The sequence below is a fragment of the Anabrus simplex genome, chromosome 2 (genome assembly GCF_040414725.1).
Source record: "Anabrus simplex isolate iqAnaSimp1 chromosome 2, ASM4041472v1, whole genome shotgun sequence".
NCBI lineage: Eukaryota > Metazoa > Arthropoda > Insecta > Orthoptera > Tettigoniidae > Anabrus > Anabrus simplex.
Genome location: NC_090266.1, coordinates 978,007,750 through 978,025,857, shown reverse-complemented (window position 1 = coordinate 978,025,857; position 18,108 = coordinate 978,007,750). Strand labels below are relative to the sequence as shown.

Below are 18,108 nucleotides of genomic sequence, written 5' to 3'. Positions count from 1 at the left end.
TATCCTTATGATACTGCGTTACTTCATGTTTCATGGAAGGACATTAGAAGAAAGGTAACTGGAAGCATACACTTCTAACAATGGAAAATACCCAAAGCCACTTGCATATCTTTGGATAGGAAACCATCAAATCATATACAGTACCTATATAATAGATTTGCACTAGTGCTCCATATGTGCTGAGGATGATAAAAGATGACATAGATCGTTATTAAGTAGAAGCTACACTAGCCAATGAGGAGAAATCTGAACAAAGGAATAGTAAAATGGAATATATAAGTTGGAGAGCAGTAATTAGATATGTCTCAGCTGTTTTGAAATCTACACACTCTGAGACCAGATAATGATTGTCAAACTTGTGGTATTTGGTGCTGTTGGTTGGTCATTTGTATGTATTGTGGCATGTTCAGAGTCCTTAAAACTGAGGTAGTGCTTGGAGAGGTAGCATGTTTTGCTGTCTACTAAATTTTTTAACCTGCTATTTACAGTTATTTACAAGTTTGCTCATGTTTGAGTTTTCCACGAACGAGCTTGATAGCTGCAGTCGCTTGAGTGCGGCCAGTATCCAGTAGGGGAGAAGGGGGCACATTTGAACAAATTTTGAGAAATTTTTTTTCTTACTACCCAAAATATTTTATTCATCAAAATCACAATATTCTTGAAAGAGTAACATATTATACATAGTTTCAAATGGAATGAACCACCAAATTAAGGCTCTGATGCACCCTATTAATAGAAAACGATAAGGATGTAACATGTTCATAACTACCCCACCCCTGGGGTACCTTTAAACTACACATGGGGCACTAATGAACATACATAAATCGGTACAAAATACATCAATTATGTAAGATTTGTGTTGTTTGAAGGACACTTTTCACTTCATTACATAACTTTGTCCTTGCAAAAGTTGAAGTTCACACCGAAAGTTTTCAATGCTGCACTGCGTGCAGTTCCACCTGAAGTATATGGTGGTGGAAGTTTGACAACAATATCATCTCTTTCAACTTTACTGATATCATCTATTTCCGGAAATAGAAATTTCCATGTCTCCCCGTACCTGCGCATGAATTTTATCTTATATGTAAGACTGTCGGATATTTCGATTACTTGACCTACAAACAACACCTTGTTTTTCTTTGTAGCGTATCGAATTAACAGAAAGTCACCTGTTAATATTTTTTCATTGTCTGCCATCTCAGGAGAGACCACGATTTCTTCAAATGTCTCAAAATCTGATTCATCGTGAACTGAAATATCCTCATCACTTTCACTGGACGATGAAAAAGTCAGTTGTTTCTTAGGTTTCTTCTGACTTCCTCGAAATTTGCTGTGATTGTTAGCCTCCCTGCCATATTTGTTCTTTAGAGCAGCCCTCGCTACAGTTTTCTCCTCTATGCAGTCTTTAAATGGGGTAGCTGTTAAAATACGGGATTTGGCTTTCTTTCTTTGACTTTTTTCGCAACTAGGTCCAGCTTTCGGAAAGGGTCGAACATCTTCTGGTGAAAGGTTCTCCATTTGTGATCTTTGAGTTTCCTCGCAAGGTTTTCCAGTAGGCCTAGGTGTTCCAGGCCTGGTAGCAGAAAGGGCAGAGTTCTCTGAAACAGTGACTTCCTCACTGGTAACGCATGATGGCTCAAAATCGTCATCACTGAAAGCAAGCCTAGAAAAAGGCCATATTCCTGTCTTAGAAAAAGCAGCAGGTATGTTCTTCACAGTGAAGGAAGCTTGAAAAGCAACATTCGTTAATGCTTTATTTTTTTACCAAGATTAGCAGTCATCCAGTCGTGCTGTGCGATTCGTAGCTTTCCTTTGAATGGCCCCATGACTCCTACATCTAGTGGCTGCAGCCGGTGTGTGCAGTGCGGGGGGAAAGTGACCAAAACGATACCATGCTCTCGGGCATACAGAATAGAATCTAGAGTGCAATGGGACTCGTGACTATCCATTAACAAAATGATAGGGTCTTCCTTCGAACACCTAGTCATTTTCTTGACATGCTCCAGTACCATTAAAAACAAAGGTCCTGTCATCCTGCTACTTCTAGGACTATTGACTAGGCCCAGGCTTCCAGGTGGTGCACCAAACATCAGTGAGTCAGCAAGTCTCGCCCTTGGAAAGACGAAAACAGGTGGTAAACTATTACCAAGAGCATTGATTATCATACAAACTGTTATCATTGTTCCACGCTCTCCAGAAACTACTTGCCCAAGCTGCTTCACCCCCACCTGTGCAACAACATTTGGAGACTGTACAACTGTAGATACCCCCGTTTCATCGAGATTCAAGATTCTGTCCGCACTGATCGGCACCAATTTAAGTGCTTGCTCATAATTGTCATAAAATTCCATTCCATTTGGTTTGTTGAACGCACTGGCTCTGGCGAGACTTGTATTTTCAGGCTTACGAAGAGCAAGTTTCTTATGTCGCTTCATAAATCCCTGTACCCAGTCAATTCCTGCAATGTTGTTTTCATCCCAGGTAGTTTGATATTTACAGCCTGATTTCTTAGCATAATCGTACGCGAACTGACGGATTTGCATGTAAGTCATTCCGTAACTAATTTGAGAACACTTAACAATGTAATCTTGTAGCATTAGCTCTTGATTTTCACTGAACACTTGCCGACTTGCATACCGCGAAGAAAACACACGAGATTTGTTTAGGTCATTCTTCTCCTTTTTAACTCTGTAGTACAATGCAGTGTGAGTCATTCCATATTTTGAAGCAGCCTCCCTCAACGAAAGACTTCTCTCCATGACAGCTCTTACAGCCTCCCTTATAACTTCCTCCGGGACATCCGGTTTGTTTCTCTTCTTAATGTACGTACGAACCATAGTTTTCCTCAGTTCTAAAATAAATTCTAACTAATCAGTAGGAGTTTTTTGTTATATTTTGCTTCATAAACATGTGTACTTACAGTGGGGCACATTTGAACAGTGTTCAAATGTGCCCCCAAAGGCAGTGTTCAAATCTACCCCGCATGCAGCCATTAACCATAACCTTAAATTCTGCTGAAAAGCAAGACCTTGCAACAGCTTTGTTCTACTGGCACGCTTCACAACCCATTAATATGTAGTACTGCAGAAACAAACTTACCTTTTATGGAACAACACAGTCACAAACACCTTACAATGTTCACTTGGCAAATTTACTTCCAATGCAGCGTAATACTTGTTCATTCACCCACACCAAACACAGCAAATGAACGGCGGGAAAACAAATGTCAGCTGAAGAGCAGGAGTGCCACTCTCAAATAATGAAATTAGATATTAGGACTTTCAATTGTTTGGTGGATTATTCAAATTGTTCAAATGTGCCCCATGTTCAAATGTGCCCCCTTCTCCCCTAATCGGGAGATAGTGGGTTCGAACCCCACTGTCAGCAGCCCTGAAGATGAATTTCTGTGGATTACCATTTTCAGGCCACGGCTGCTTCCTTCCCATTCCTAGGCCTTTCCTATCCCATCGTCGCCACAAGACTTCTCTGTGTTGATGCGACATAAAGCAAATAGCAAAAGTAGAGTTTTCCACTCAACACAAATTTTGCTCATTGTTGTGATCGAACACACTGCTCACCGGTGCATTGAACTGTAGTTGTCCAGCGCAGCTTCCCACAGTGCAGTGTCATTCCAGAACAGTTCACCTCAAAGCTCATCGTACACCAGACAATCAAGATTATCTTGATTCACCACAGTATTGACTGACACACAGGACTTGCGATTGTCTCATGAGTTGTTCATAATTGATGCATCACTGATTTACTCTGGTCCAACTGCAGACTAACTCGGTTTTGCCGAGTTCACTCTTTATATAGGCCCACAGAAGATTTTCGTAGTTTCCAATTCCAGATCATTCTGGGCTCATTCTTCATTGTTAATCAGCTTCAAACTTCTTTTAGGAGTCAAGTCTCAACATTTTGCTAATACTATTGGTTTGCTCACTGCTGACACGTCCGGCTCCATGGCTAAATGGTTAGCATGCTGGCCTTTTGTCACAGGGGTCCCGGGTTCGATTCCCGGCAGGGTTGGGAATTTTAACCATAATTGGTTAATTCCGCTGTAGCGGGGGCTTGGTGTATGTGTCGTCTTCATCATTTCATTCTCATCATGATGCGCAGGTCACATATGAGCGTGAAATCAAAAGACCTGCGTCTGGCGAGCCTAACTTGTCTTCGGACACTCCTGGCACTAAAAGCCATACGCCATTTCTTTTCATTTCACTGCTGACATCGTCCACATTGTTTCTGGTCACCAGAATTATTGTGTTCCTCTGTCCCCTGCACTCATAACGTGTCAAAAAGAATTGGGGCCATTGCGATTCAGTGGAGTGGGCTCTTTATTGCTGCATCTCCAACAACTGCACTGTCCTTGTAAGTCAACAAAGAACCTGCAGTTCTAGAGAAGAATGATGATGAGTTTGGTTAGCTTGGTATCTTTGATCAGATTGTAGGCTTTAACTAGTAGGAGGTGATAGTTAACAGTGCTGTATACTGTTCATAAATTGGACATTTATGGAATGTGTGAAAAGCAGTAGAATACAGTTTAAAATAAGTTTGTAGGATGACACAGAAGTACAACTAGTGTAAAAGCTTTTGAATAGTTTCCTTCATAGCCAAATTTCAAGAGGGATGGATCACACTGTTTTTCTACCATAACAATACCTTTAGAATTTTACATTTTCATTTAGTTGTGTAAGAGTTGCAGAATTCATTCCTTAGTTTTCAACTTGAAGTTCTTTATGTGTTCTGATGGGATCACATTCAAGTCCACTGATTTTCCAATTTTACTCTGTGTAATACCTTCATCTAACAGTTCTAGCATATTGACTGGTTCAGTAAGGTAATTTGTTTCTTTTTGATCTTCTTTTTGTAGCTTAGCCATTCTAGCTTTTGTGCATTACCTTCATGTTCAAAAGCAACCGATATGTAAAGTGGTTTACGGTAATAATGATAGCGTGTGGTCTCTGGAGAGGCCTGGTGCAGGGCTTTCAAGTTAATGCCTGTGGGTGACCTGCATGTCTGTGAGGATGGGGCCCTGCCTTGGATGAAATTTTATGTTGAAGCCAGCACATACACCCAGATTCCAAGCCAGCAGAAATAACTGCTGAAGGTTAAAATCCCTGACCTGGCTTGGATTCAGCGCCAGTACCCTTTGGACCATAGGCCAACATGCTAACTGTTTAAGTAACAGAGGTGGACTGATTTACGTTGCTGTTAGCGTGTTCTATAGGTTTTATGTGGACATCCATTAAGGAACCTCAATAGCCTCTGTGCTTCATTACGAATGAGTTGGCTATGAGGTTTGGGTCACGTAATTGTCATCTTCCGTTCAGAAGATATGTGTTTGAACCCCACTGTCAGCAGGTCTGGAAAAGGTTTTCTGTGGCTTCCCCTTTCCACACCAGGCAAACGCTAGGGCTGTACCTTAATTAAGGCCATTGTCGCTTCGTTCCCTGTTCTAGTCCTTTCCTGACCCTTCATCGCCATAAAATCTGTCTGTGTCAGTGTTATGTGAAACTAAAAAAATCTATGCTTTATAGCTGTCTCTCGCCAGATTTATCTTGTATGGCCTTAATCCAGTGATCCCTTGTTGGTGCATTTAGCGATGAAAGAAGTTGGTTTTCAGCTTTCACTGCCTCTGCACCCAAGGTATTTTCTTCACTTGTATTCTGTAAGCTGGGCAGCTTGGTCTGAGGTGAGACCTGGGATTGGTTGTGTCTGCTGGCAGTCATAAGGAATGTATCTTATGGAACATCTCTTAATGGCTGTGATGAACGTGCTTTAAAATTCTGGTGTTGGTTCTATATTAAGTACATTAGAATCAAACGTCTTTGCAAACTTTGACAAGTATGGCTGTTTGTTATTGTACCTTGTAACAAGCGGACCTCCCTGAGGTCTTATGCCAACATATATATGGCACATTCTTGATCTCAGCTGTGTGTTCGGTATTGTGATGCAGACGGTCTTCATGCATGGTTGACAGTACTGCTGTTAGATTTCAGGTCAGGTTTAAACTTAATCATCCACCTACCATTGTTAAATGATGCAGGTAGTTTTGATTCTCAAGTAAAAGCTAGCTGTTTATCATGGCAACACAAATACCCCTACTCGATCCAAGGTAATCAGTCTCCCAGGCAGCAGTCATAATACAAGAGTGGCCCTGACCGTGGTCTTTTATATCCTTGCCTTTCTGGCTGACGTAAGCCCCCTGACTGTCTCGTGAGAATTCTGGAAGGTATGTGTTACAGCCAGGTAGTGGAGGCTTGCCCGCGCTGTTATGTAATTGGAGTTTCGGCCTGCGTGTTTATGTTGTGGTCTGTATGTCTTAAACTATGAATGATAGGCATCCAAGAATTACTGATTTTATATCCTTCTTCTAAATTAATATTGTTTGGATGTTTCTTGCTTTCGATAGCCTCGTGGGTTTTCCTTTCCAGATTCCAAGGGATAGCTGCTAGGATCTTGGTCTTGTCAAATGATATTCCGTGCCTTGTTTCGTAGGAATGCTTGGCTGCTGCTGAAATATCTGTGTTATGGTTCTTGGTGTGACGAATATGTTATTTTAGGCGGGTGGAGATCAGATGTTTTGTTTCACCAACATAACACGCTCTGCAGATACATTCAATGTGATATACACTGACTGAGCAAATGTCATGGGATAGCGGAGCACTGATGCGCAGGTGTGTTGTCTGCGCACCGCACGCCCCCTGTGCCAGCGGCAGTTGTATAGGAGACCTTGTGAGCAGTGGCTGTGCATGTGACAGGTGTAACATGGAACGTCGTCGTGACCTGACACCGTTTGAAAGGGGTATGGGAAGTGCGATTTCAGAAATGGTGCGGGAATTCGGCTTCACACCATCAACCGTGTCCAGGGTGTATCGTGAATGGTTGAATGCGGGTGTCGCCGTCCATAACAGACGAACGACCGGCCGTCCAGCCACCCTCTATGACCGTGACCGGCGACATCTGAGACGGATTGTCAATAATGACAGACGGGTAACCGTGCAAGAAATCACGGCTCAATTCAACACAGGCCGTGCTAGACACATCTCCCAGTGGACAATCCATAAGAATATGGGTTCTATGGGGTATGGGAGCCGGCGCCGCACACGGGTGCCACTGTTAACCCAACGTCATCGGGCCCAACGATGCGCATTTGTCTCCAGTCACCAGGGATGGACACTGGAACAATGGCGTAACATGATATGGTCGGACGAACAACGATTTCAACTGCTCCATGCCGATGGGAGGCACCGTGTATGGCGCAGACCACATGAAGCGATGGATCCTGCCTGCCTCGAAGGTGTGGTCCAGGGCGCTGGTGTCTCTGTTATGATCTGGGGTGCATTTTCCTGTTATGGAATGACCCCCCTAGTTGTTCTGGATGAGACTTTGAATGGTACGCGGTATGTTGAGCTGCTCGGAGACCATCTCCACCCATTTTTGGCCTTCCAGCGCCCAGGCGGTTCTGCGGTGTTTCAAGATAACGCGCCGCCACATCGCTCCCACATTGCCCGGGAATGGTTCCAAGAACATGCAGCGAGGTCCAACGACTTCCATGGCCACCCAAGAGCCCCGATATGAACCCTATCGAGCATATCTGGAATGTCCATGCCATGGATACTGCACCCATGAACAGACCAGCATTGGCGGCCGCTCTGCAAACGATTTGGTGTCAGCCGCGTCCACAGGACTACCAGGGACTTGTCGACTCACTTCCACGGTGTCTCACTGCAATTCGCAGGGCCAGAGGGGGCCCCACACGCTATTAGGTGACTATCCCATGACATTGGCTAAATCAGTGTACTCCAGGAGCCTTTAATTCTATTTTGTCCTTTACTGGTGGCAGATAACGGGATAGCTTCCAGTGTGGTTTATAGATGGTTTTTATGTCTTATTTGTCCAGTATCTTGCTGATCCTGTCTGTAGTGTTTTTAATGTATGGCAGTATCGGTGTTTCCGGGCGGGTCAATGCTCCTCTCCCGTTGTTTTCTCCTACAGCGGCCTTTTCTTTGTTCTCTTCTGATTTTCTGAAAACTCATCAGTGTTATTGAGCGAGTAGCCATTGTTCCTGGGGGTTCTCGTGAGGTGTTCTTTCTCTTCCTCGAGGTGCTCTGCGTCTGATATTGCTATGGTCCTGTTAACCAGTGATGTTAGGACAGCCTGCTTTGTGATGGGTGATAATGAGACGAGGCGTCCAGGTACCTGTTTGCTTTTGTGGGTTTCCTGTATACTGCGTGACTCAGAGTCCCATTGATGTTCTGTTTTACTAGAACATCCAGGAACGGTAGTTTTCCGTCTACTTCGATTTCCATGGTGAACTGAATATTTACGTCAATAGAGTTCAGATGGTCGAGAAATAGCTGCGGGTTACTGCTCCCGTGAGGCCAGATTACAAATGTGTCATCGACATAATGGAGAAAACATTTCGGTTTCAGGGTAAGGCTTTCTCATACCTGCCAAGTATTCCGTTTTTTACGTAAAATGTACTGATTTTGAGTGTGTTTTACGGTTATACGGATGAACAACGTTATTATACGGATTTTGAATATCCACGCTTGGATTCGCTTTTTGACTGTAGTTGGTGTTTGAAATTCGACCGGTAAATGTATCGATTATCACTGGTGCTTTTGTCTCCTTTTCTACCTCATCTGCTACCCCATTCAATGAGATGTTCCCAAACAAATAGCAAGCTGCGATTTTGAAGAAAAAGCTGTGAAAAGTAGAAGGCTGTGAATTTATATAAAACAACTTTAGTAACTGCGTCGTGCTTCGTAGCAACTGAAAGGCTTTGTTTGTGTGCGTGTGTAACATTGGCGGTAGTTCTGAAACTTGTGGAATTGCGTGACGAATTTCTAAGCTATTTAGTATTTTTAGTAGTTTTCTTAATGATTTCAACTAAGAAACAATATTATCAGTCTTTTCGGGAGGAATATTCTACTTAATTTCCTTGTTTTTTACGATCACGGAAAGTGTTCCCAGTGTTAAGTGAAAACAGATGAGCACTCATCAAGATGTAACTGTGTGTATTTAATTTCAGAGGTGATCATAACATATACAGTAAAACCTTGATGCATCGTTTTTCGGGGGCAGGGGGAAAATGACGACAGATGCGGGAAAACTAAATGTGGGCTACATGAAAAATAGGGGAAAACAAAATAATAACATACGGGTACTGTATTGGGATATTTTTGTTTTGTAAATATGTTATAATTATAATTATTATTATTATTATTATTATTATTATTATTATTATTATTATTATTATTATTATTATTATTATAAGAACAATAATGTTGCCTGGCTTTCGGAGCCGGGTGCAAGTCCTTCGCGTGATAAGCGATCTACGCACATATGAAAATGCAGCCCTTCCTAAGATGATTCTGATGTTTAATTCGGCAGACAGCCCCCGAACCGTTGGAATTAACCAAGGAAATTTAAATTCCTTGACCCAATCGAGACCCCTTGAACCAAAGGCCAACACGTGCTAACCATTCAGCTTATACTATACATACCGGTATGAATATGTTGCGGCCATGATATAGACTTACGATATGAAAATAAAAAGCGTAACTTTTACGTTTTTTCGTTTCACATTTTGTAATAATTGACAACCTTTAAGGTCAGTTCTTTTATTGCAAATTAAAGATATGCAGTTATCAGACTGTGCCTCTTATAATGGGCCTCTGATAAGTTCACCTGCATACACCCCAGCGTCAGTGGGTAGGGTCTGACACATCCCACTCTGATGAGTCTAGTGTCAGACCTAAGACGAAACGCTGGTTAATAGAGCAAACGCCTGAAAAGCCTTAAATCTGATCTGTTTTTGACATGCTCTATTGGTGAAAAATATCTAATTCCCTCCATGGGAACTTAGAATTTTCCACACGTGGATATTACGGCGATAACCTGTATTTAGGAAAAGATTCCATAGACCTTTTGCGAACGATAGGTTAGATACCCAACATGTCGCGGCTCCCGCAGCTCAGCTCAGACGATGTCATAGAGGTTATAAATTCAACACGGCGCATCTCAAACGATGTCGCAGCGGCTTGTTCGAAGCTGCCAACTTAGGAACTAGTTACAAGACTAGGCTTTGAGAGAAGGTCTGGCTTGGATAGGTGCGGCTTGTAATGAGACATTGGGCAGAGGGCAACAAAGCGGTCAACAGGCCTCTAGCATATCCCACACTCCCCACACCTTGTGACGCAATTAATCACCCTGTGACTAATTAAAACTTATCTGGCCCACTGCGCGATTTTCCCTTATTTTCAACGAAGTCGGCAGCCCTAGCCAGCCTATACTAACACAGAATATGGTGGCAAATTTGGGTTTTATGCTGTCTACGTTTTAATTCTTGTAAACAAGAATACTTCTAGGGGTCGGTTAGTGGGCCGAGGAAAAGCATTGGCACCAGGAGGCTCGTAGTGAGGTTACGCGTGAATAACCTGCGCATAGCATTCCAGCCTACAAGATCCTTGTTCAAGACTACTAACTCCGAATCGCATGTACCCTCGCGCATAACAGGTCGCCGCTATTATATGCTGAGAGTATTGAGCAGTCCCTCTAAATTTAAAAAACTTGCGTATATTTTTCTTACGCACGATCGATCAATGCGGGAAAATTGTGACCGAGGACAAATAATTTTTCGAGGATCGATGCAATAAAATGATAGTTCGAGAAACGATAGATGCGGGGAAATTTAACATTGGTTTATATGGAACATTTTTAGTGCCGAATAAATTCAACGATGAATACGGGAAAACGACAGTTCTGGGAACGATGCATCGAGGTTCTACTATATTTGACTTGTATTAGTATTGTTTATAATCTGAGCCACACCCCCCCACCCCCTGCCGTCCTTTTTCATTTTGTCCCAAGACTGTTACGCATGCACGTGTTAAAAAAGTTCCGCTTAAGGATCTTCTGGATTTCTCTTTTTGAAAGTTGGCAGGTATGTTTTCTGTTCAAAGTGTTCCATATACAGAAAGCATTAGCCACATCTACCCTGAAACCAAAATATTTCCTCTGTTATGTCGATGACACATTTGTAATCTGGCCTCACGGGAGCAGTAACCTGCAGCTATTTCTCGACCATCTCAACTCTATTCACGTAAATATTCAGTTCACCGTGGAAATTGAAGTAAACGGAAAACTACCGTTCCTGGATGTCCTAGTAAAATGCAACATCAATGGAACTCTGAGTCACGCAGTATACAGGAAACCCACACGCACAGACAGGTATCTGCACGCCTCATCTTATCATCACCCATCACAAAAGTAGGCTGTCCTAACATCACTGGTTAACAGGGCCGTAACGATATCAGACGCAGAGCACCTCGGGGAAGAGAGAGAACACCTCACGAGAACCCTCAGGAAAAATGGCTACTCGCTCAATAACATCTGACGAGTTTTTAGAGAATCAGAAGAGAACAGAGAAAAGGCCACCATAGGAGAAAACGACGGGAAAGGAGTAATGACCCGCCTGAAAACAGCGATACTGCCATACATTAAAAACACTACAGACAGGATCGGCAAGATACTGGAAAAATACGATATAAAAACCATCTATAAACCACACCGGAAGCTAGCCCGTTGTATGTCAGCGGTAGCCAAGCATTCCTACGAAACAAGGCACGGAATATCATTTGACAAGACCAAGATCCTAGCAGCTATCCCTTGGAATCGGGAAAGGAAAATCCGCGAGGCTATCGAAAGCAAGAAACATCCAATCAATATTAATTTAGAAGAAGGATATAAAATCAGTAATTCTTGGATGTTTATCATTCATAGTTTGACATACAGACCACAACATAAACACGCAGGCCGAAACTCCAATTACATAACAGCGCGGGCAAGCCCCCTCTACTTGGCTGTAACACATACCTTCCAGAATTCTCACGAGACAATCAGGGTCTTACGTCAGCCAGAAAGGCTGGGATATAAAAGACCAAGGTCAGGGCCACTCTTGTATTGTGACTGCTGCCTGGGAGACTGACTACCTTGGATCGAGTAGGGTTATTTCATGATATAGATGTTGATTCCCATAGGGAATCTGAAATATTTGTCCTGAATGTGCTAGGTACCAACTGATGAGCCCACCCTAGCACACGAGGGCGAAACGCTGGCAACCAAGAATGAGCTAACTGGAAAATTTGTAATGTCCAATAACGGACCATTTATATTGGTATTATAGGGTTATTTCAGTCGCCTTGACAAAGAATACTGCAATGTATTCGAAACGTCGGCAAACTGTACGTGATATACAGACAACAACAACAACACAGTTCAACCAGGAAAATAAACTAAATAATTCTTCACACCGTGGAAGCTTCACCTCTAAGATAAAAGCTAGCTGATTGATTTCTGCCCATTGTTTCACTGATTCTGAAAATTGGTTGATTTCTTGATAGTGATTTCAGCGCCTAGTGGTTTATACCGGGATGAGATTCTGCAGGCATTTCTATAATAACCACTTCAGTTATACTTCTGTGAATGCTCTGGGTAGAATCTCTGTCAGGTTGGACAATGGCTCTACCATATTTCTAATGAGGTCTTTCAACAGCTAGATATATTTCATTCCTTATGGTCTGTGTATTTCTCTGCTTTTGTGTATCTCATGAGTGTACAGTATGTAACATTTGTATCGACTGGATAGATTTTTGCAGTTTCTATTTTGGCTGATGGTGTGGCTTCTACATTGACAGAGTTAATAACTGTTGTCCTGAAAAGGACTGTAATGATGTTGTTTCTGTTGTGAAAGTTTCAGGCATTGTTCTGCTGTTGCCCCAGGAAATGCCAGATTGCTTATAAAGCAACTAGCAAATCACAATCTTTAGGAAGGCACATTTCATATTTCCCCAATAAAATTAATCATCCTATGTGATCTGACTTGACAAGGGAACTATTGATAAGGTCATATCGAAACCAACGTTGCAATTTCGCTGAGAGGATGATGAGACCATAAAATAACTATGTACAAAAATATAGCTGCCATTTCAAACTCGAAGGTGTTGAAATCTTGATTCAAAAACCGTGTGGCAATGTAGCTACTGGACAACCCTTGCATCTTGCAGGCACAGGGCACAGAGTTGCAGTTGTGCTGGAGAGAGATACAATGAACTGGCAGGTTAACGTATGCCAAAGTCACTTCAGTGTTACTGAACAAATGTGAAACCTAAATGAGGTGTGTTAATCACATGATAGAAACAAATATTTTTTGCACCACACACAATGAATATGCACTTTAGCCCATCAAGCGTGACATTGTAAACTGCATGCTGCACCCACAGCGTGCTTTATTTCTAGCCTACTCCCAATGCTGAGCGCGGCGTCTAATGAATTGCGCTAAAATTTTCAAACAGGCGGACGAAAAATTATCAAAGAAACACACAATAACAATAACACATTACACTATAATATAAATAAGCTAACCTGGTTATCCTTGGACAGCTGGACATCAATACTGACACTTTGTGTGATAGATTTCAAAGCAGAGAAAATAGCTCCTCCGACATGACATTATGAATGAAAGGTGTTTCAATGAGATGTATTCTATTGAAATAAAGCTTTATGCTAGACTTCTGAACAATGCCCATCAATATACGAAGTGCACGATACATCCTTACCTCCTTGGCATTAGTGGGCGTCCAGTTCGACAGCCGGGATTTCATCGGTAATTGGAGGCGTAACTGATGTTGCTGCAAGTATTTATCAGCGTACGCATTGGTTTCACAAACGATTAGATCTATCAAAACATTTTCTACAAACATTTCGTGAAAGCCAAGTGATGTTCCTTTAGCTGGGTCCATTTTATTTCCACACGCACAGTCACACTCGAAAGGTATTGGTGGGTTTATGATATCACATTCACCCCATGTGTTCACATTTCTCGGCGTATTATCATGAATTACATCGTCAGTATCACCATCTTTGCTGGACATTATCGCGAACTCATCCTCTAAATCACTGTCACACTCTGAATTCCTTTCACTGCCACTATTAACCAGTATATTAATTATTTCTGCATCATAAATCACTCTGCTTGAACCTGCCATGTTTACAAACAAATTCGCAGTCCTTTAGTGCGAAACACGTGTGCAGAGCTCTGCGAACTGATAAGATATGCAACATCTCTCGGGAATAATTATTAGCTCTGAGTGTAGCGAAAAGCTGCCTCTTCCTGTCATCTTCCGACGAAGAAGATAATTGTTACGAAATCCACGTAGCAGGCGTTTCAAATGTCACGGCGCACCATTGCGCCGTACACGCTGTGAGCGTAGCATACCAGTGGGCGCACCATTGCGCCGCACACGCTAGGGGGGTTAGGCCACATTATTCTTCAGCTTTCCTTACTTGTTTGAACGCAATATTTTGCAGGCATTTTGAACTCGGAATGTTTCTCCGTTGTGTAATTGGTTGTAAACCATTAAGGATTGCATTTCCATTATGCTGTTTCACTGATAAACATCAAATCGTAAGTCTTCACAAGCTGGCATGATGTCTGTTAAATGGCGAAAAACTTATACAAGGGCTCTGTTTTCTGTGTAGTGCCAAGAGGAATCTGGAGAATTTCTATATTTTCGCCAGGAGGAATGTTTTCAAGGCAGCATTTATCACTATAAGTAGGCCAGGAATCTTAACAGTAGCAAACAATTGTCTTCTGCAAATGGGAAGACGACTTCTTTAAACCAGTACTTTGATACTTTTTCTTCATTTTCACCAATATTGTGGCTGTTACAATTAAATTTTCAGTATGAAACATTTCTTTGAAAGCTCTCGGACCATAAGTTCCAGTTGCCTCCTGTGGAACAGTGAATAATTTCAGGGAAAGAGTAACGGCCATGCTAATAGTAGGCATAATTGTGTACGAATTAGTGAATGCACTAACAGATTGAGAAACTGCTTCTGAATGTTTCACACCAACAAACGATAGTCCTTTTTGGTTTTAGTTCCTGCACTCAAGCACTCTGATCTGTATTGTATATTGGAGAAGGGGTGTAATCTAAAAATCACTCTGTAGCTATTTCCACAAATTTCTTTGAGACTGTTTTTCGCTCTCCTTCTTGCATATATGCAGTGTTCAAATTTTGTGATTTTGCAACTTTTGATTTCTTGAAGCAACTCAACCGACCAGTAGATGCACTGAAATTACTGTGTGCCATTGAAATCTCTCTTGAAATGTCGAAGACTCACAGTCGCAAGTCTTCATCGCAAACATTGTGCTTCAACCTTCTTGCTTCTGCAAAGCAAGAAAATAACTTTTTTATACATCAATTTCCTGTGTTCAATGACACTTACTGACATAGATACTAATTGGTTCTTCCACGTGTACATTTGTCATAGTTACTTCATCATACAATTTTTGCGAACGGTGGTTAATGAAAGCCACTTCTTAACCTGCTTATTTAACCAGAAATATATAGCTTTCGTCTTGTACACAAGATCTACAGTGTGTTTCGTTTTCTTCTGCGGACTAGAAGCATAGCTTGAACTGGTCGATATGTCAGGTGATTGTGGTGTTGTTTCACTGGATTGACGGGAATCAGATCCGTAACACCTCTCGTAACTGGCAATGGTTTGGTGCATTCTTTTACAGATTATGCAGATGTGGTGCTGCTGCTTCGACTGTCACTTTCGCTATCGCTGTTTCTCTCCAGACATGCACAACTCAGAGACGGTGCTGGCACCTGTGGGATGATTTTCAATTAGTTCGATCACATGTCGACCTATCTCCCCTTCTTCCGAAGTTATTTCATGGGAAGGTAGGAAACCTTTTTTATGCAAATAACGTAATGCATACTCTAGAAAATTCACCGGATTCATGGGTGCATTCTCGAAGGAACCTGTGTTTACTGCCTGTCACAGAAAGCTCAAGGTAAAATGCTCACCTCAGCTGATCACCGGGGCTCTCCACGTCCAGCTATATGCTAACGCATGCAATCTGATTAGACATTTCCGTGTCGATTTCAGGATGTTACAGCTTGGAATGGCTGTTAAATTCTTGTACATTGCTTTCTTATGGGTCCCCTCATCCTTTCAGCGAAATTTCATAGTGGGTTTCAATATGACTGTATTGATAGTTCTCTTGTGAGATAGATTCCTCTGAAGTGAATCTGACCCTCAAGGGATACCAGAATGGACAATACTGTTGGTAATTATCTGTCTTGCTAATGTATTATGTTAATATATCTCTACCAAGATCCATGCACTTTGTTTTTCACTAGTATTATCATCTGTGAGAAAGTAACAGATTGATACTGTCCAATGCATATGAATGAAATGATCATTAAAGCATAAACTTTCTTAGTTTTTTATATTTTTAATCCTTCACTGAATTAGTGGCTGTGCTGTTAGGGTCATGTGGCTATCAACTTATATTCTGGAGATAGTGGGTTTGAACCCCACTGTCGGTAGCCCTGAAGATGGTTTTCTTGGTTTCCCATTTTCATATCAGTCAAATGCTGGGGCTGTACCTTAATTAAAGACACAGTTGTTTCCTTCCAACTCCTAGCCCTTCCCTATCCCATCATTGCCATAATACCTATCTGTATTGATGTGACATAAAACAGAATGTATTAAAAAAATAAAAGCTTCCAAATCATATTTCTTCCTTGTGTTTCAACCTTGTGTACTACATGAATAATATTTTGAATGTAGGAGAAGGCATAATATCTTGACTCATAAATATCGTAAATGGAAACATTTATTTCTAGTGAAAAAAGAAGTGATGTAGAAATAATAACTTAATGTACCAAAGGTAAACTTCTTAAGATAATGGTAGGAAATGGAAAGGATTAAAGTAGAACTTCGATAATTTGAAATCGGTTAATTCAAAATCCCGCCTAATTCAAAGAAGCTCTCGTTCCCGGAAACATGCGATACAGTTTTGCATGTTATTTAAATTGTTTAATTCGAAATACGGATAATTCATAATTTGAAGTACAATGTCGGCTCCATTACTGAAATTCAGACTTTTAATTTGAAACTGCCTTTACATTTTAAAACAATAGTATGTTACAGAGTAATTTCAACTCGAAATTCATCTGTCTCATAACAGAAGGCGTGTTCCGGAACGTGGAGGCATAGCTTTCCGCACTTACACTGACATCAGTGGGTCTACAGCGTGCTTTATGATTGCTAAGTTGAATGAAATTGGAATTATTTTGTATTCAACCTTTTTTTAAGGAATACCTTAATATCACGCAACGGGCAGTGTGCGGAAAAAAGAATCCGCGAACAGCAACGATGCCGACAGTTGACGAAAGAACGTGACTCATATAATAAAATTCATAGGCACCGAGCAATATTGTCATTGCCGATGAAACTGCATTGCCTTATTTTAATGCGAGCACAAACGGTCTTATGGTTTTAAAGGAGAAAGTGCCAGCCGGAGAATCTTACAAGGGTGGGGGATGTGGGTCATTGTAGTGCGTTGCAATGCACATGGAAGCGAGAAACCTTATCCCCTCGTCATAGGAAAGTTCGATAAGCCACAATGTTTTAAGGGCGTTGGGCACTTTCCATGCCAGTACAAAGCATCTAAAAATGCATACAGTAGAGAAATCCAAAATATAATGCATTTGCACAGGGGAACCAGCATAATTTATCCTCGTCTTTGAATCATGCTTTTTTTTCTTTCTTTCTTTCTTTCTTTCTTTCTTTCTTTCTTTCTTTCTTTCTTTCGTTGCTTGAGGTTATGTTTGCCAGTGAGATATCAAAGTGCATTATTTGAATACTGTAAATGCACCTTCTTGGATACATTTTGGAAATAGTTCTTTTTTCATGGCATTTGAAAGGTATAAACTGTGAATCAGGGTTAACTGCATTCAGTAACGGGCGTTAGAATATTTTGTAACGCGGTATGGTTTGGTACTTCAGAATTGTGAATTGGCGGTTAATTCGAAATCACTTAATTCGAAGTCCGATTTTTGAGTCCCAATGACTTCGAATTAACAAGGTTTTACTGTATTATATTTTTGTGCTGTAAATTTCATCTACTGAACCTCAGTGGCACAGTCAATGAGTTAATGTAAGAAATGGAAGGATTACTGTGTCCTAAATTACTTCTTGCTAACCTCACTGCCACAGTCAATTAGTTGTCATCCC

At 41.4% G+C, this 18,108-nt stretch overlaps 1 protein-coding gene across 2 annotated transcripts in view; it reads left to right on the top strand.

The window, feature by feature from the left end:
- The window catches only part of LOC136864592 (histone lysine demethylase PHF8), a 557,749-nt gene that overhangs the window by 248,154 nt on the left and 291,487 nt on the right, over positions 1–18,108 (top strand). The window lies entirely within an intron of this gene.